Genomic DNA, 21,083 nt, shown 5'->3' with positions numbered 1-21,083 from the left:
TTTTTTCTTTAAAATTTCTCAATTGTTTTAAAAGAAACAAATTAAGTTAGGGGCAGTTCATTAATAAAATAATACTACTGTCTAATCCAGGGAACGAAACGTAATCTGATCAAAGCAGGTATTGCAGTTCAGTTTGAATGTGTCTCTCCCACTTATCCAAAAGGTAACACATTAAACTGGTTCTTGGTATCTATTCACTAACAGAACAAATCGTTTCATCATTCATGAACCAAAGGAACGGTTCTGCTGGTGGCTTTATCTAATGATAAGGCATAAGTAACTATCACAGAGTAATAAGGAATATCCGAGGACTTGCCTTCGCGTGACGAATAAGTTCAGTTGCGAACAGTCAAACACGATGCAGCAAAAAAATTCGTCCCACATCATGTAGTAGAGGCATTCATTAGGTAATTTCCACTGGCAACAATTCGGAAAACTGTAACATGAAATTACTTGCGTCTTGCGTCACCTGTCCTCACAAACGCTACAGTCAACCACCCAGAACCATCAAAAACTTCAGCACTTTTTATACTGAAACTAAAAACAGCTCCTACGAAAGTAATGAGACCATTTAGAATTTACTTCTGCCCAGTAGTATCAACACTTTCGTCGCCAGGTGCAAAATCAAGCGTATCAACTGCCTTATACTGCAGTTACTTTTAAAGGGGCGATGCGGTATTTTCATTTGGAGGACGGCCCGGTAACAAAAATTTCGACATCTAACGCCCGGAACACAAATACGGCTGAGCCGACTTACGTATCCAGAGTAGTGATGTATTTACAGGACTCCACCAGAATAAGAGCGCGTGCACGATATACGAGGGCAGTTCAATAAGTAATGCAACACATTTTTTTTCTGAAACAGGGGTTGTTTTATTCAGCATTGAAATACACCAGGTTATTCCCCAATCTTTTAGCTACACAACACTATTTTTCAACGTAATCTCCATTCAATGCTACGGCCTTACGCCACCTTGAAATGAGGGCCTGTATGCCTGCACGGTACCATTCCACTGGTCGATGTCGGAGCCAACGTCGTACTGCATCAATAACTTCTTCATCATGCGCGTAGTGCCTCCCACGGATTGCGTCCTTCATTGGGCCAAACATATGGAAATCCGACGGTGCGAGATCGGGGCTGTAGGGTGCATGAGGAAGAACAGTCCACTGAAGTTTTGTGAGCTCCTCTCGGGTGCGAAGACTTGTGTGAGGTCTTGCGTTGTCATGAAGAAGGAGAAGTTCGCTCAGATTTTTGTGCCAACGAACACGCTAAAGTCGTTTCTTCAATTTCTGAAGAGTAGCACAATACACTTCAGCGTTGATCGTTTGACCATGGGGAAGGACATCGAACAGAATAACCCCTTCAGCGTCCCAGAAGACTGTAACCATGACTTTACCGGCTGAGGGTATGGCTTTAAACTTTTTCTTGGTAGGGGAGTGGGTGTGGCGCCACTCCATTGCTTGCCATTTTGTTTCAGGTTCGAAGTGATGAACCCATGTTTCATCACCTGAAACAATTTTTGACAAGAAATTGTCACCCTCAGCCACATGACGAGCAACCAATTCCGCACAGATGGTTCTCCTTTGCTCTTTATGGTGTTCGGTTAGACAACGAGGGACCCAGTGGGAACAAACCTTTGAATATCCCAACTGGTGAACAATTGTGACAGCACTACCAACAGAGACGTCAAGTTGAGCACTGAGTTGTTTGATGGTGATCCGTCTATCATCTCGAACGAGTGTGTTCGCACGCTCCGCCATTGCAGGAGTCACAGCTGTGCACGGCCGGCCCGCACGCGGGAGATCAGACAGTCTTGCTTGACCTTGCGGCGATGATGACACACGCTTTGCCCAACGACTCACCGTGCTTTTGTCCACTGCCAGATCACCGTAGACATTCTGCAAGCGCCTATGAATATCTGAGATGCCCTGGTTTTCCGCCAAAAGAAACTCGATCACTGCCCGTTGTTTGCAACGCACATCCGTTACAGACGCCATTTTAACAGCTCCGTACAGCGCTGCCACCTGTCGGAAGTCAATGAAACTATACGAGACGAAGCGGGAATGTTCGAAAATATTCCACAAGAAATTTCCGGTTTTTTCAACCAAAATTGGCTGAGAAAAAAAATGTGTTGCATTACTTATTGAACTGCCCTCGTAGTACCTTATTTTCCACTGCATCAAATACTCCACGTCGGCCACGTCGTAATCAACAACAACAGTCATGCACACACTACTTTCCTCCGCCGTACACCCAGTGCTCCAGAGGTGTACCAACGGCTCTGCTGTAATTTTTCAGCGCCGTTCAACCTCGCCATGCCGACAGCGTTTAAGGCCCCCTGCGTGCTGCCGCACCAGGTGGACTGCCCCCACTCCGTTTCCCCCTACTGCCCCACACTGCTCTGGCGTGCCGGTGCCAAAAAGCTGGTCACTGCCAACAGATGGCGAGCATTCGTCTTTCCAACAGCCAGTCGGCAGCGCGGCGAATTCTAAATATGCTAGCAACCGGCACAGTGCCAATAAAACACAAGAAAATTATATAATTTCTCTTTAAAAAAGTCAATGTGATGATTCGGTAACTATAGGGTTTGAAAACTACTTGCTTATGTTAGATAACTGGGCACATTCTCCTGTGACACTTCGACAGACGCCGTCTCATCAACGATATCTGGACAGCTATCAGAGGACATTAATATTGGGTAGGTCTACGAGTCACTCCTATGCCTTAACTCTGTTGGGGACGCTTTCCACGAAGTATTTGAATGTCTGTGGAGGAATGGCTGCATGTTCTTCCTACAGAGCTGAAACCAGAGGAGCCAAAACAAAGTATTTTAGAAAGTTACCAAACGGTTCTCTGTCAATCGGCTCTTACGAAATTTTGAGAAAAAACAGTTTGTACAATTCTGTATTAAATAGCATAACAGAATTGATAAATATAGGCTTTGAACAGAAGTCTGTTACTAAAGCAGAGTAATCAAAATTTCTGAGTGTGTGCGTTGATGAGGAACCGAATTGGAAGAAACACACTGATAATCTGCTGAAACGGTTAGGTTCAGTACTTATGCTATTAAGGTTATTGCAAATTTAGGTGATAAACACACCAGTAAAGTAGCCTACTATGCCTATTTTCAGTCACTGCTATCATATGGAATCATGTTTTGAGGTAATTCAACACTAAGAGAAGTATTCATGAAACAAAAGCGTGCAATCGGAATAATAGCTGGAGCCCATCCAAACTCACCTTGTAGACATTTATTTAATGAACTAGGGATATTCACATTACCTTCGCAATACGTATATTAACCTATGAAATTTGTTAGTAACAAACCATCCAAATTTAAAAATAACAGCAAAGGGCGTAGCAACAATATTATTTTTTTATTTTTCATTGTTCACTTTAAATGTAAAACACTAATAAAAATTGTGAACGGCCGGGCTAGTGACCCCGTGTTCTCCTTCCTGTCAACAGGTGGCAGTACTTTTGCCACACTGGTTCAACAGTTTGCTTCCTCCGTCGCGTCCGCTACTCCATGATCTGCGCTCGTTGGTAGCACATCGTCTTGTCCACCGCGGCGCTCAGGGGTCACGCACCAAGTGCAAGTGTCCTGGTATCCTTTGCATACTTCTTTACCCAGTCAGTCGTCCGTAGTATTGTTTGGTGTCACTTTGGCAATTACTTAGGTTTCACAGCACCTAGCCCGACCGGTAGTCTTTTAAATGTTTTTAATATTTTTAATGGATTTTTAAAACTGTTTTTTATGTGTATTGCTGCGTGTAAAAATTATCTCCCGTCTCTTGCTATATCTAGTACGAGGCCTGAAGCTAGGCGTATAAGAGCCCCAAACCGGTCCTGTGTTAAATAAAAGAACCATACAACTGTAGCGGTTTTTTCAACCTCTATTGGAAGAAAGGATGATCTTCACTATTCTGGGTTAAATCTGACTCTGGCACAGAAACAGATGAATTATGGTGCCACCAAAATCTGTTTTCATTAGCCAAATAGCGTTAAAACTCTGACAGATAGCCAACCAACATTTAAAAACAAATTAAAAGAATTTCTGAATGACAGCTCCTTTTACTGAATAGATGAATTTTTAGATATGAAGTAGTAACTATATATATATATATATATATATATATATATATATATATATATATACACTCCTGGAAATGGAAAAAAGAACACATTGACACCGGTGTGTCAGACCCACCATACTTGCTCCGGACACTGCGAAACGGCTGTACAAGCAATGATCACACGCACGGCACAGCGGACACACCAGGAACCGCGGTGTTGGCCGTCGAATGGCGCTAGCTGCGCAGCATTTGTGCACCGCCGCCGTCAGTGTCAGCCAGTTTGCCGTGGCATACGGAGCTCCATCGCAGTCTTTAACACTGGTAGCATGCCGCGACAGCGTGGACGTGAACCGTATGTGCAGTTGACGGACTTTGAGCGAGGGCGTATAGTGGGCATGCGGGAGGCCGGGTAGACGTACCGCCGAATTGCTCAACACGTGGGGCGTGAGGTCTCCACAGTACATCGATGTTGTCGCCAGTGGTCGGCGGAAGGTGCACGTGCCCGTCGACCTGGGACCGGACCGCAGCGACGCACGGATGCACGCCAAGACCGTAGGATCCTACGCAGTGCCGTAGGGGACCGCACCGCCACTTCCCAGCAAATTAGGGACACTGTTGCTCCTGGGGTATCGGCGAGGACCATTCGCAACCGTCTCCATGAAGCTGGGCTACGGTCCCGCACACCGTTAGGCCGTCTTCCGCTCACGCCCCAACATCGTGCAGCCCGCCTCCAGTGGTGTCGCGACAGGCGTGAATGGAGGGACGAATGGAGACGTGTCGTCTTCAGCGATGAGAGTCGCTTCTGCCTTGGTGCCAATGATGGTCGTATGCGTGTTTGGCGCCGTGCAGGTGAGCGCCACAATCAGGACTGCATACGACCGAGGCACACAGGGCCAACACCCGGCATCATGGTGTGGGGAGCGATCTCCTACACTGGTCGTACACCACTGGTGATCGTCGAGGGGACACTGAATAGTGCACGGTACATCCAAACCGTCATCGAACCCATCGTTCTACCATTCCTAGACCGGCAAGGGAACTTGCTGTTCCAACAGGACAATGCACGTCCGCATGTATCCCGTGCCACCCAACGTGCTCTAGAAGGTGTAAGTCAACTACCCTGGCCAGCAAGATCTCCGGATCTGTCCCCCATTGAGCATGTTTGGGACTGGATGAAGCGTCGTCTCACGCGGTCTGCACGTCCAGCATGAACGCTGGTCCAACTGAGGCGCCAGGTGGAAATGGCATGGCAAGCCGTTCCACAGGACTACATCCAGCATCTCTACGATCGTCTCCATGGGAGAATAGCAGCCTGCACTGCTGCGAAAGGTGGCTATACACTGTACTAGTGCCGACATTGTGCATGCTCTGTTGCCTGTGTCTATGGGCCTGTGGTTCTGTCAGTGTGATCATATGATGTATCTGACCCCAGGAATGTGTCAATAAAGTTTCCCCTTCCTGGGACAATGAATTCACGGTGTTCTTATTTCAATTTCCAGGAGTATATATATATATATATATATATATATATATATATATATATATATATATATATATATTGGTCTCCCTCTACCATTTTTACCCTCCACACTGCCCTCCAATACTAAATTGGTGATCCCTTGATGTCGCAGAACATGTCCTACCAACCGATCCCTTCTTCTAGTCAAGTTGTGCCACAAATTTCTCCCCAATTCTACTCAACACCACATTAGTTATGTGATCTACCCATCTAATCTTCAGCATTCTTCTGTAGCACCACATTTCGAAAGCTTCTATTCACTTCTTGTCCAAACTATTTACGGTCCATGTTTCACTACCATACATGGCTACATTCCATACCAATACTTTCAGAAACGACATCCTCACACTTAAGTCTATACTCGATGTTGACAAATTTCTCTTCTTCAGAAACGCTTTGCTTGCCATTGCCAGTCTACATTTTATATCCTCTCTACTTCGACCATCATCAGTTATTTTGCCCCCCCCCCCCAAATAGCAAAACTCCTGTACTACTTTAGGTGTCTCATTTCCTAATCTAATTCCCTCAACATCACCCGACTTAATTCGACTATTTATAGTAATGAAAACTTATGCTAAATTGGCACGTTCCACATCATTACGAAATGTCGTATTCGTGGTCTATGGAACAAATATTAGTACAATATTGTGATATGGGACACTGGGCTGTGGACTGACGTTCACTTTCTCAGACATTCCAGGTGTGTTACTCTGGTGTCAGGTCGGGAGTCACTATACGGGAACGATTGCCTCACGGATGCTGTTTTATGACAGGGTGCATTATCGTGCTGACACAACTGTCGTCTCGAAACTGCTCAGCTAATCTATTCAATACACAGTGTTGTAAAATGTGTTCATTTCACAATTATGTAAAATGTGTTCATATCCTACGGAATTTAGCTCAATAACGGGAGCACACCCAAACTACTTGTTCCGTTCTTTACTGCTGGCACTGCACACGATTTCGCGTAACGTCCTTCAGTAATTCGCTGAAACCCAAATCCTTGCATCGAATTGCCACAGTTAACAGCGTCAATCGTCACTTCCAATCCACTTTTCCGAATCACCCACTGTCCCCTGCCGCCTCTCTTATTCACACTACCTCAAGCTTCGCTTGAAACGTGCGGCTTATGAGGAGCTGCTCAACCATTCTACCCTATTCGTTGTAACTCCCTACGCACAGTCATTGTGTTTTGTAAGGATCATATTGTGCTCATGTGGGAGCGAACTAGATGCTCGCAAAACAATAAAATGGTAGCCAAGGAATTCTTGGCATTTACATGAGGCTGCCACATAGTTGAACTTCTTATATTAAGTGGTTCTTAAGACGAAAACCCATAGGCTCATACGCAGTGTGTACTTTATCGGTATGTTTTTTAATATAAGACCAGACGCATATGCATTTCTGTAACCCCGCAGTGTTCTTAAGTTTGTGTATGACTTTTGGTAGGTTTTATATATGACCGGACAGATGTGCACTTGTGTAAATCGGCAGTCTCAGAAAATTTGCATTTCTTCTCGGTGTGTTAAAAATGGCTCTGAGCACTATGGGACTTAACATCTATGGTCATCAGTGCCGTAGAACTTAGAACTACTTAAACCTAACTAATCTAAGGACATCACACAACACCCAGTCCGCACGAGGCAGAGAAAATCCCTGACCCCGCCGGGAATCGAACCCGGGAACCCGGGCGCGGGAAGCGAGAACGCTACTGCACGACCACGAGCTGCGAACATTCTCGGTATGTTTTATATGTAATCAGACAGATGTGCATTTGATATGACCGGAAAAATCTGCGCTCATACGCAAGGTGTGTTTCATTGGTATTTTTATATATGACCAGACGCGTATGCTCTGTGTAACCCTGTAGTATTCTTAAAATATGTACATTCTCTCGGTAAATTTTGTATATCATCAGACTGATGTGCTGTGCATAACCCTGCATATCCCATAAAATATCTATGTACGTTCGTATTTTATTACGTATAGCACCAGACACATGTACATTTTTGCAATTCTGCAGTTCTCATAAAATTTGCATTTGCTTTTCGATATGTCGTATATGTGACCAGGCAGATGTACAATTGTGTAGGTCTGCAGCTTTCATAAGTTTTGTATATGTTTACGTGATACAGTAATCTCTTGAATTATGTACAAGCCCTAATGACGTAGTGTTAACCACACACACAGAGCCTGTTATGAGACGAGCTGTGACATACACTGGTGCCTCTTCTGCTAGCGCCATCTCGCGATGCGGCCTGCAGTGTAAGAACAGAGCAGGAGTTGCGGCAGTACTTAGCTTGCGCTTTTATGTGATGGAGACACTTGACATTTATAAAGTCATCTCTCCTGGACGCCTATGTGCTACTTCCGACAATTTTGTAACGCCTGCGTGTTATAGGCAACTATTAATATCACCATTGTTTGCCTTGATGTTGTAAGCTGTATGTGTCCTAAGGTACGTAACTATATGTATACATGTTATTTAAGTGGAATCCAAGCCCACTTTTATACCCGCCCCCTGCCACGTCTTCACCGTTGTGTGCCCCCTACCCTCCATCTCTAAACCCTACATCTCCTTTCCCAAGGTGGCTTCCATCAGCTCCCCCTCCCGGATGATGCCCTCTCTCCCTGCATTTATCCTTCCTATCAACTCTGATCCTCAACCCCCCCCCCCCTCCTTTCCTCTGTCCTTTCCCTGGGCTCCCTCTTTCTGCCCCCCTTCCATCCTGTGTGTTCTCCCCGCCTCTCATCTCCTTTCTCTCCCCCTCCCCCCGAGTCCTTTTGTACTCCCCTCCTCTGCCTTCCCCAATCCCTGACCCGTCTGCTCTGCACCCTCCACCCCTCTTATGGATCCTCCTCTTCCATTGGCTCATTTGCCCCCTCCCCCTTCACTTTTCCTCTCCTTCCCCCCCTTTTTTCCCGTCGTCTGACCAGTTTCCCCCACCTGCTCTCGGGTGTGGTATGTCGTATTTGTGCCAACTTTAGCGCAGTGTTTCAGTGAGTGTTCGGTGTTGTGCGTCCTTCCACAGTGTTGCGAACAGAAATCATGCTGTCGCTGGGTGTGCTTTTTATATCTCTTGCGAACAGAACCCAGACTGTCGCCGTGTTTTTTTTAATTGTCTGTCTATTGTTTTTCTGCTTCCTGTGTGTTTTATTAGCTTCATCGACCCTGTGTTTTATGTTTTACGCTCCAGAATTTTCTGCCATTTTTACCTTTACGTCACCGATTTTATCGCCAACTGTTATTATTTTTTATTATCTTCATCTTTTTAAAAAAATTCTGTAGGCTGAAGAGCGGCGTAATAAGCTGCTGCCAGCCCGCCCCCTTTAGGGGGAATCGAAACCCAATAAAGGAAAAAAAAACACTTTTATAGCGTTTTCTGTCCTCCCAAGATCCGATGATGGCGGCTTTAGTTTCACCGAAACCGGTAATCGTGGAATGAAAAGAGTTCCTGCGATCTTGGCTACTAGTTTATTGCTTTAAAAGTCATTGTGTTTGTTAGACTGCTGGTAACGGTTTGGAACTGACAAGTAATCTCTTCCACTGATTACACGCAGTTATTTTCAGCCACCTTCCGCAATACTCTACGGTTCATTGCCTGTTAGTAGATGAAATCTGTTCGGTCTCGGTTTAGCTGTGGACGTTCTTTCACGTTGCTACTTCACATTCACGTAACCAACTTGGGTAGCATTAGAAGTGTTCAGATATCCCTGGCAGACACTGAGTGGCTAGTCCGTGTTCGGAGTCACTGCACTCTCCTGGCTGATTCATTGAGCTTTTACTGCCTCTCTACTGACAATACAATAATATGGGCCTTATTTTATACTGACAGGTTCGCGCCTCGTAGCATCTGATAGTCAATTTCATGCACATAGTGCATATACTCCTTGTGAATATGGTGTCTGCAAATCATTGCGTCATACTTTTAGCTTTGGTGGATCAAGCCCTGGAGGAAACTTTTGTTTAGGTGCCCTTTGTTATTCGCCGTCCATTGTACAACGACCTTTTCTGAACAAGCAATGTTTACTTACCAGGTACGCTGTGTACTATACTCCAGTAAACTGATAGAGTAATTTCTAACAAGAAAGCCTTAAAACATTGTGTCTCAATGTGGAGAAAGCTGTTTTAGAGGCGAACCAGGAAGTATAATTTCGCTGAGAATACTCCCTTTCATACGGAACAGTTGACTGTATTGTAGGCAACACATAACACATACGCCTGCCGCATATTATCGATCTCTCAGGGGCATAACCAATAAAGAAAAGGATGCCTAGTTCCGCCGGGAACCGTCAGCGGACATTTGGTCACTGACGAAAGTTTTTTCTCCATCACGTGACACACCACTCCTAAGGATTTCATGCAAAGACTGTGGAACGCCCCGTATTTTGGACGCTTTACGGTACACAGCGTGGTTGAAATTAAACTTTCGCTACGAGAGGCTGGAAACTTTCGTGAAGACATTCGGGAGAGGAACAGCGAATAAACCAATGACAGAAACCCATTTTACTTTCCACACGAGAGGTTCAAAGCTAGTGATGTTGGTGGTTACTCGGTGTGGAACGATCGGCCAACGACCTGATTTGCTCTTGCCATGGTTGACAATATTGGACGCAATGTGCGATCTCCAAACAGCGTACGAGTTCTGAACGACTGGTGAATATTCCACGATCTACCGTTCGAAAAGTGCTGCGAACAACTGTGAAACGGTAGCCTTACAAACTTCAGATAACTCACCAACTTTTGCCACGTGACGCAGACATTCGTGTAGACTTTACTCTTACGTTTCGTGCCAGTGTTGAAGTTGACGACATGTGGCCTCGGAACATTTTGAGGACACTTTACGATCACTGGGGAAGCGTTCGTTACTGCCAACGAATGTTCATGAAGTTTCCCTGCATAGTGAATGCATCACAGTGTGGTCTGGCTTCTTTCAAAAACAGACCTCAAGGACCAAGGGTATGCAGCGTAAACGGCGCACGTTACTGTGGTCTGGCTCGCCAATGTGCGATCCTTGCTCTATGGGAGAGAGGTGTTTCAGAACCAGCTGTTTCGATGCCTTTCGTTGCTAGAGAGGTTTTCTCTGTAACTCCGCAACACATACGGAGAACACCAACTCATGGCCTGCAACGTTTCGAACTGCGTAACAACCAATATCACCAGATCTGAACCCTCTCATGTAGAAATTAAAATATGTTTCTTTCGACGATTTATTTGTTATTTTTCTTCTTCATGTCCTCACAAATGTTTCCACAAAGTTTCATTGGCCTACGATCACTTTCTACAAGTGAATCTTTAATTAAGGAAGTGACATGCAATGAAAAAATTTTCACTAAATGCAGTTTTTTCACAATCAACGTAAAACGTATTGAAAATAACGCATTGCGATGCAGATTCCTTTGCTTTTGAGCCAAAACGCAGTTCATAGCTGTAAATCAAATGTAAAATGAAAATATTCCTTCGAAAAGTACATTGGCATGAAACATTTAATAGACAAGTTCAAAAGCAAATATCTTGTTTGTTTGTTTGTTCTTTTTTTCAAAATAAATTACATGTTATTGTATAGGGTTTGCTCTACTAGAGTGTATCATATTCCGCATTTGTAACAGTTTAGTAAGTGATATCATGGGGGAAAAATTATAAATTGGTAACTAACATTAATATTCAGTGCTCTGCCGAAAGTTCTGTTTTCATTGTTGCTTCACAAATATTTTAAATATTTCAAATCAGCATAACAGAATGCAACGACGTAACAATGGCATTACCTATTAACACAACCGTTTCTTGAGGTAACTGTTACACTTAACATATAAACCAGAAGCCTTCTAAACAATCACAAGCAATTTCCTTTACCTCTATGTTAAACGACGTGGGTAAATTGTCACTAATGGATGCATACAGACTTAATTTTTCTTGATGTTGGTACACTTCATCGAAAATAGTTTGCAGTAAACCGTCAACATCTTTCTTCTTGTCTTCTGACATTGGATGGCTGAGGAATACTTCATCTCGTTGTCAAGAAGAAGAGGTTCGTAAAGGCGATCCGCGGTTCTAAAGAAACTTGTGGTCCATAACTCTATAAACTGGCTTTTATAGAATTCAATGGCCTTCATATTGGTATGTTGCTCATAGCTTCGTATTTTTGTATGAAAATTCATTTCATTTAACTTGTTGTTGTTGTTGTTGTGATCTTCAGTCCTGAGACTGGTTTGATGCAGCTTGCCATGCTACTCTATCCTGTGCAAGCTTCTTCATCTCCCAGTACCTACTGCAGCCTACATCCTTCTGAATCTGCTTAGTGTATTCATCTCTTGGTCTCCCTCTACGATCTTTACCCTCCACGCTGTCCTCCAATACTAAATTGGTGATCACTCCATGTCTCAGAACATGTCCTACCAACCAATGCCTTCTTCTAGTCAAGTTGTGCCACAAGCTCCTCTTCTCCCCAATTCTACTCAATACCTCCTCATTAGTTATGTGATCTACCCATCTAATCCTCAGCATTCTTCTGTAGCACCACATTTCCAAAGCTTCTATTCTCTTCTTGTGTAAGCTGTTTATCGTCCACGTTTCACTTCCATACATGGCTACACTTGTACCGCCGGAAATGCATCTCATCCTATTTCCATCTATTGTACTATAATTTTTTTCCTTGTATTTGTTACCTGAAGATATAACATTTCTGTGTCTTTGTATTTTGTAATTGTTTTACTATTTGTATGTATATGCATTTACGTCGATGTATAATGGGTTTGTTTTGTGAATATTATTTGTATTTATACGCTGGGTCTGGCGTAGGGAAAACTATGCGATCGAACGAATACATCGATAGGTCGTGTGGAGAACCAAAGTGTTTAAGATCTTTAGTAGTGTTAACTCTGTCATGTGGAGCGCGCGCAGGGAGAATCTGGCTGGGGTGGTGCAGTGGAACAGGTGTGTTGTGTGACGCTCCTGCGAGTTGCCGCGCTTTCAGGGTTGGGCAGCTGTAAGTAGGCTGTTTATGTTTTCTTATTGGCAACGTTATGTAGCGCTCTATATGAAAATCACTGGCTGTGCTGTGTGCAGTCTGTGGCTAGTTTGCATTGTTGTCTGCCATTGTAGTGTTGGGCAGCGGCAGCTGGATCTGAACAGCACGTAGCGTAGCGCAGTTGGATGTGAGCCGCCAGCAGTGGTGGATTCGGGGAGAGAAATGGCGGAGTTTTGAAATTTGTAAAAATGGATGTCATGAACTGCTGTATATATTATGATTATTAAGGTAAATAGATTGTTTGTTCTCTATTAAAATCTTTCATTTGCTAACTATGCCTATCAGTAGTTAGTGCCTTCCATAGTTTGAATCTTTTATTTAGCTGGCAGTAGTGGCGCTCGCTGTATTGCAGTAGTTCGAGTAACGGAGATTTTTGGTGAGGTAAGTGATTTGTGAAAGGTATAGGTTAATGTTAGTCAGGGCCATTCTTTTGTAGGGATTTTTGAAAGTCAGATTGCGTTGCGCTAAAAATATTGTGTGTCAGTTTAAGCACAGTCGTGTACAATTGTTCAAAGGGGACGTTTCATATGGCGACCCTGCCAGGATACCTCACTGGAATCTTCTGATTTTTTCTTGTAGTTTGTGTAATTAGTGTAGATTTTGTTTATTGCTAGTGCATAATTGTATTGAGAATCTCCTTTGTAGTTGCAGTCTTTCATTGTTGTACAGTAAAACAGTTGTGGCATGCATGTAGATTTGCACCAAGTATTTTGCAGCTGCGCTTGCAATTAACTAGATATTATTTTCAGTGCTATGTTAATGTATTCCCCTATTTTTGCTCTTCAAATTGTGTTCTTCTGTGTTGTTGTGTGAAATATTGTGACAATAATGGCGTGTGAAAAACGTAATACTAGGCTCCAAAGTAAACTGAGAAATGACAGTGATGACGAAAGTAGTGTGTTAGCGCCACCGAGTAATGAATTAACTAATGTTCAACATAGTAATTTGGTAACTGTGCATAGGGAAATGGAGTGGGCGGCAAACAATGGCGTAAGCAGTGAAACAATTAGTGAACAGGGAAGCATTATCGATCGATCGCTCGGCAACAGCTCGCCTCAGGAATCCGAAATGATAGGACACAATTTTGCAAATACTGTAGATTCAGGTTTTGCGTCCTCACCATTTTCTCAAATAAGTCAAGATACATTTTCTGCTTGTCAAAATGTGAATGTTGCTGATGCAAATGCACTGCCGAAAAGCGTAGAGGAACAGATTCCAGACACTAATGCATTGTTATTACAATTAATGCAATAAATGGGACAAAATCTTCAAAAGTTAGACACAATGGAACTAAATCAGAGACAAATACAGCAAAAGCTTCAAAAGTTAGACACAATGGAACAATATCTTCAAAAGTTAGACACAATGGGACAACACCAGAGGCAAACACAGCAACAGTTAGACACAATGGAACAAAAGCTTCAAAAGTTAGACTCAGTGGAACATAAGCTTGAACAAACACGTGAAGATTTAACTACTGAGTTACATAACATTGAATCGAAATGTCAAAAAGTTTGTAATGACGTAAAAACACAAATTTGTGAGCATTTTCAACCTATTTTTTCGCGGCATGAAAATGCATTACAGAATCACGAAGCAGCCATAAAAGAACTGCAAACTATTGTTCATGAAAATCATGAGAACTTGCAAGCTAAAATTGACTCAGTTGCATCTACCGATTTGGTTACGCAACTTTCAAAAACTCAAGAAAACTTAAAGGACACAGTAGATACTCTGAAAATTGGTTCAGAAAGACACATAGAGGAAATTCGTTCATTATCAGAGAAAGTAGTTGAACTTTCGGATCAGCTAAATAATTTATCTACGAAGGTAGATGATAATCTGAATGACACAAAACCAGTAGTCTTTAATGACACAGAAGAGTACGAACAAATTAGAAAATTCAAACAAAATCAAAATCAAATCAATACACAGTACAAAAGAGAAATCCGGGAAGTACAAGATCAGTTGACGCAGGTAATACAAGAATTACATATTTCAGAGGACACTCGCGCTCCAACACGGGAAGAGGGACATAGAAATATGGAACAACCACAAAATAATAACACAGGACACTTCGGAAATTATGAAAGAAATTGGCAAGGCGCACCGAATTTTGAGATTGAACCTCCGACACGACATAACAATGACCGACATGCGACTCGCCGACATGATGATTTTGACTATAAGCTGTTCATTACTACACGTAAATTCAAAACGTTTAAGAATTCTGCCAACGACATTCATCCACAAGCATGGCTTCATCAATTTTCTCATTGTTTTCCTCCCAACTGGTCATTGGAGCACAGGTTAGAATTTATGTGTGGCTACTTGGAGAATGAACCAGCTGCAAGAATGCGATCGGTCATTTACGATTGTCACAGTGAAGGAAAATTTTATCATGCCTTCCTCTCAGCATATTGGTCTCAAGCTACACAAGACCGAGTAAAGCATAGCATCATAATGATGAAACATTTCGAACAATCTGAATTTTCCAGTCTTGTGAAATATTTTGAAGACATGTTGCACAAGAATCAGTACCTGTCAAACCCATACAGCCCCTCAGAACTCATCCGCATTTGCTTAATCAAACTGCCTGAACATTTGAGACATATTATTTTACCAGGACCTTGCAAAGACGACATTGAAGCTTCTCAGGGACTGTTACAAGAAGTGGAAATTGACACTGACAATTGCGGAACGCGAAAACAGGAGTAAAACAATTACAGATCACATCCGTCACAATTCCGCGATGACAGAAATAATATACGACAAGGTTATTCTTTCAATGTTAATCGTGACCGAAACAGACACCACCCGTATGACAACCGTTGGCAGAGTAGTAATAATTACAGGGAAAGATCACCTCTCCGCGGTAATGACTATCACAGAGACAATCAGAGAAACAGACAATATGGGAACCAAAATAATTATTATCAAGGGAGACAGAATAACTTTAGACGCAACGGTCCAGCGCGCAATTACGATTCAGGGAGAAATTCTCCACCACGTGACCGACAAGGAAGAAACTATGGAATCTACCGACATGATGACAGACAATATGATCGTAATGACAGACCTGAATTGCATCAGAACTGGCGGGATTCAAACAGAGCAGAGCCCTCTCGACACGGTGAATTTGTAGAAGTTAGGTCTCCAAATCCCAATAACGACGCGCGCCAACAAAGACACAATAGGCAATGACTCATACCGCTGGCAGCCACAAAACGTACTTATGAAACTGACGACGCAGCTGCCGTAGCTAGTAATTACGTAAAAATTGAAGACATTAGGGACATCTTACTCCAGGAACACGACGTAAAACATAACAAAATTGCATATCCTGTGATTCACATTACTGTAAATGACATAAAATTTATGGCAGTACTTGACTCTGGCAGTCCCATTCCAGTAATTAGTGAAACAGCTTTTAGCAAATGCAACAAATCGAACGATTGCCCCACACTTCCGTTACGTAAGATTAAATTACAAGGTGCAATCTTTGGAAAAAGTGTAGATGTACGCCAACAAACCAATTTAGAATTCTTTTGCCAAAGCCACAGCTTCTCTATGAACTTTCTTATTGTTCCATTATTGTCGACGGAAATCATATTGGGAGTAGATTTTTTGAATGAATACAAAGCAATCTTAAACTTTCACGATGCTGAAATAAGTTTAGAGAAGGAAGGTAAGTCAATAGCTTTGAAATTTGAAGATTGGCTCTCAAACCATGACGAGGAAATTAATCGGCTTTACCTTCTGTTAGACAACAGTTTGGAATTTTCTACGGAACTAGACACTAACAATCACTCTGCAAGTACTGACAGGGATGATATCGAGGGTATATTTTAAATTAATGAGTTAATTCAGAATAAAATTCAAACAATTGAGAATTGTAATGACATTGATAGGCAGGACCTTTTTGAGATTTTACAAGCACATTCCACAGTTTTTACTCACAAAACAGGAACAATCAAGGGATTTCAATACCAATTTCGTGTTCGTGAGCATACTAAATTTTGTGTTAGACCATTCGTAATTCCAGCACATTATAGGGACCGTGTTAGAACAGAAATACAATCTATGCTTGACGAGGGCATTATTGAGCCTGCAGTAAGCTCATATAACAATCCATTACATGTTGTTGAGAAGAAAAATGGATCGATCAGGCTTGTCTTAGATTCGAGACAAATCAATACTATCATTATTCCTGAAACAGACAAGCCGCAAACGTTGGAAGAACTTCTTCAAAATTTTAATGGTGTAAAAGTGTTGTCTTCCATTGATCTCAGATCCAGCTTCTATCAGATCGAACTTCATCCAGAATGTAGAAAATACACAGCTTTCCTTTGTTTTGGCGTTTGTTATCAGTTTCGGAAACTTCCTTTTGGTTTGAACATTTCTTCAGCAGCATTCATTTGCGGGCTAAATTCCATACTACCTGAGTTCTTAAAACGTCACATCACATTATATGTGGACGATATTCTAATAGCAGAAGTTTCATGGGAACAACATAATCGCATCCTCAACAGTTTGTTACGTATTTTTGCAGAATCTGGAATTACAGTTAACTTGGAAAAGTCTGAATTCGGTAGGTCAAAGGTGAGGTTTTTGGGACATATTATTTCTTCTGAAGGCATTCAGCCGGATCCTGAAAAGTTAGAAGCAATCAGAGCCATTCCAGTTCCATCCACAAAAAGACAAGTCCGCAGTTTTCTAGGTTTCGTAAATTTTTACCGTCGTTTTCTGAATATGCAAATTCTAGTTACACCAAAACTTTGTTCTCTCACTGGAAAAAATACTATTTGGAACTGGGACGAACAAGCACAGTTGGAATTCAATTCTTTGAAAGAATCGCTACTTAACGCGCCAATACTAGCTCATCCAGATCTGTCACAAGATTTCTGCCTTAGCACGGATTCTTCTAAAGTCGGTCTTGGTGCTCATTTATTTCAAGAAGCCACAGAAAATAACACTACTGTTCAGAAAACCATTGCTTTTGCTAGCCGAGTGCTAACAAAATCTGAAAAAAAATTATTCCGTTACTGAATTAGAAGCTTTAGCTATCGTCTGGGCATTTAACAAATTCCGTTTCTTTCTTTCTGGTAAGCACGTAAAAGTATACAGTGATCATCGTGCATTACAATTTCTTATGTCTTCAAAATTAAATCATGACAGGTTAAAACGTTGGGCATTGTTTCTGCAAGAATTCCGCTTCACAATAGTCTACATTCCCGGCAAGGAGAACATTGTTGCGGACGCGCTGTCACGCGCTCCGGCTGGGCTTGAGAAAAGTAACACAGAAGGTAACCTCGAAAAAGATTTCAGTATTCTTTACATTCAGAAAGTCGCCTTTGAAAACTTCATCACCACATCTTTAAAGGACATTGCTCATGAACAAGATAAAGATCCGATTTGGAAAGACATCAAGAGCAAATGCCATGAAAAGACACACACACAGATTCGGCATTATTATCTGGTGAGAAACAACATACTGTTCAAACGCTGCACTGTTCATGACAAGCTATGGCTACTTTGCATTCCAGACGATTTTGTTAATAAGCTCATTTGGTACATTCATTTCAGCTACGCACATTTTGGTCCACGAAAATGTTATCATATTCATCGAACGACTTGTTATTTTAACAATATGGAAAAGAGAATTCGAAGAGTCTTGTCTATTTGTAAACTTTGTCAAAAGGCGAAACCATCTACTATCTCCCATCGTGCTCCGCTGTTTCCTATCATTCCTTCTAAATTAAAAGAATTTGCTACTGTTGATCTCTTGGAACCGCTTGTCAGAACATCTAATGGATTTTCGTACGTTCTAGTCGCTGTTGAACTTACTTCAAAATTTGTTTCTTTCACACCGTTACGTAAAGCCACTGGACGGTCTGTATCCAACGCCTTTGTTAAAAATTTCTTACGTAAAGTAGGCCACGTTGCTAAAGTCATTTCAGATAACGGACCGCAATTCAGATCTGCTGTTTGGTCACGCATGCTTCGGAATCATAAAATCAAACCTGTTTTTATTTCCTTGTAGTCACCACATTGTAACCCGTCTGAACGGATCGTGAAAGAAATCAATAAGCTTTGTAGACTTTATTGTCACAGAAAGCATCAGCATTGGGACAGATATTTACACTTATTTCAAAACGTGCTGAATGAAATGCCTCATGACTCCACTGCTTTACCACCTACTCTTGTACTGAAGAATGTAGAACCACCGAACAGAATCAGAGAGCTTGTACCTTTCCCGAATACACGTAAACTTCGACACAAAGACATAATTGATTTGGCTCTTAAAAATATAAAATCTGCAGCAGACAAAAGGAGAAAACTACACGGTAAAGCAAAGGCAAAGAAATTATGTTGTTGTTGTTGTTGTTGTGGTCTTCAGTCCTGAGACTGGTTTGATGCAGCTCTCCATGCTACTCTATCCTGTGCAAGCTTCTTCATCTCCCAGTACCTACTGCAACCTACATCCTTCTGAATCTGCTTAGTGTATTGATCTCTTGGTCTCCCTCTACGATTTTTACCCTCCACACTGCCCTCCAATGCTAAATTGGTGATCCCTCGATGCCTCAGTACATGCCCTACCAACCGATCCCTTCTTCTAGTCAAGTTGTGCCACAAATTCTCTTCTCCCCAATCCTATTCAATACCTCGTCATTAGTTACGTGATCTACCCACCTTATCTTCAGCATTCTTCTGTAGCACCACATTTCGAAAGCTTCTATTCTCTTCTTGTCCAAACTAGTTATCGTCCATGTCTCACTTCCATACATGGCTACACTCCATACAAATACTTTCAGAAACGACTTCCTGACACCTAAATCTACATTCGATGTAAACAAATTTCTCTTCTTGAGAAACGCTTTCCTTGCTATTGCCAGTCTACATTTTATATCCTCTCTACTTCGACCATCATCGGTTATTTTACTCCCTAAATAGCAAAACTCCTTTACTACTTTAACTGTCTCATTTCCTAATCTAATTCCCTCAGCATCACCCGACTTAATTTCACTACATTCCATTATCCTCGTTTTGCTTTTGTTGATGTTCATCTTATATCCTCCTTTCAAGACACTGTCCATTCCGTTCAACTGCTCTTCCAAGTCCTTTACTGTCTCTGACAGAATTACAATGTCATCGACGAACCTCAAAGTTTTTACTTCTTCTCCATGAATTTTAATACCTACTCCGAATTTTTCTTTTGTTTCCTTTACTGCTTGCTCAATATACAGATTGAATAACATTGGGGAGAGGCTACAACCCTGTCTCACTCCCTTCCCAACCACTGCCTCCCTTTCATGTCCCTCGACTCTTATAACTGCCATCTGGTTTCTGTACAAATTGTAAATAGCCTTTCGCTCCCTGTATTTTACCCTTGCCACCTTCAGAATTTGAAAGAGAGTATTCCAGTCAACATTGTCAAAAGCTTTCTCTAAGTCTACAAATGCTAGAAACGTAGGTTTGCCTTTCCTTAATCTTTCTTCCAAGATAAGTCGTAAGGTCAGTATTGCCTCACGTGTTCCAACATTTCTACGGAATCCAAACTGATCTTCCCCGAGGTTGGCTTCTACTAGTTTTTCCATTCATCTGTAAAGAATTCGTGTTAGTATTTTGCAGCTGTGACTTATTAAACTGATAGTTCGGTAACTTTCACATCTGTCAACACCTGTTTTCTTTGGGATTGGAATTATTATATTCTTCTTAAAGTCTGAGGGTATTTCGCCTGTCTCATACATCGTGCTCACCAGATGGTAGAGTTTTGTCATGACTGGCTCTCCTGTGGCCATCAGTAGTTCTAATGGAATGTTGTCTACTCCCGGGGCCTTGTTTTGACTCAGGTCTTTCAGTGCTCTGTCAAACTCTTCACGCATTATCTTATCTCCCATTTCATCTTCATCTACATCCTCTTCCATTTCCATAATATTGTCCTCAAGTACATCGCCCTTGTATAAACCCTCTATATACTCCTTCCACCTTTCTGCTTTCCCTTCTTTGCTTAGAACTGGGTTGCCATCTGAGCTCTTGATATTCATACAAGTGGTTCTCTTCTCTCCAAAGGTCTCTTTAATTTTCCTGTAGGCAGTATCTATCTTACCCCTAGTGAGACAAGCCTCTACATCCTTACATTTGTCCTCTAGCCATCCCTGCTTAGCCATTTTGCACTTCCTGTCGATTTCATTTTTGAGACGTTTGTATTCCTTTTTGCCTGCTTCATTTACTGCATTTTTATATTTTCTCCTTTCATCAATTAAATTCAATATTTCTTCTGTTACCCAAGGATTTCTATTAGCCCGCGTCTTTTTACCTACTTGATCCTCTGCTGCCTTCACCACTTCATCCCTCAGAGCTACCCATTCTTCTTCTACTGTATTTCTTTCCCCCATTCCTATCAATTGTTCCCTAATGCTCTCCCTGAAACTCTCTACAATCTCCGGTTCTTTCAG

Source organism: Schistocerca cancellata, unplaced genomic scaffold (assembly GCF_023864275.1).
Source record: "Schistocerca cancellata isolate TAMUIC-IGC-003103 unplaced genomic scaffold, iqSchCanc2.1 HiC_scaffold_732, whole genome shotgun sequence".
NCBI lineage: Eukaryota > Metazoa > Arthropoda > Insecta > Orthoptera > Acrididae > Schistocerca > Schistocerca cancellata.
This window is presented reverse-complemented; position numbering follows the sequence as displayed.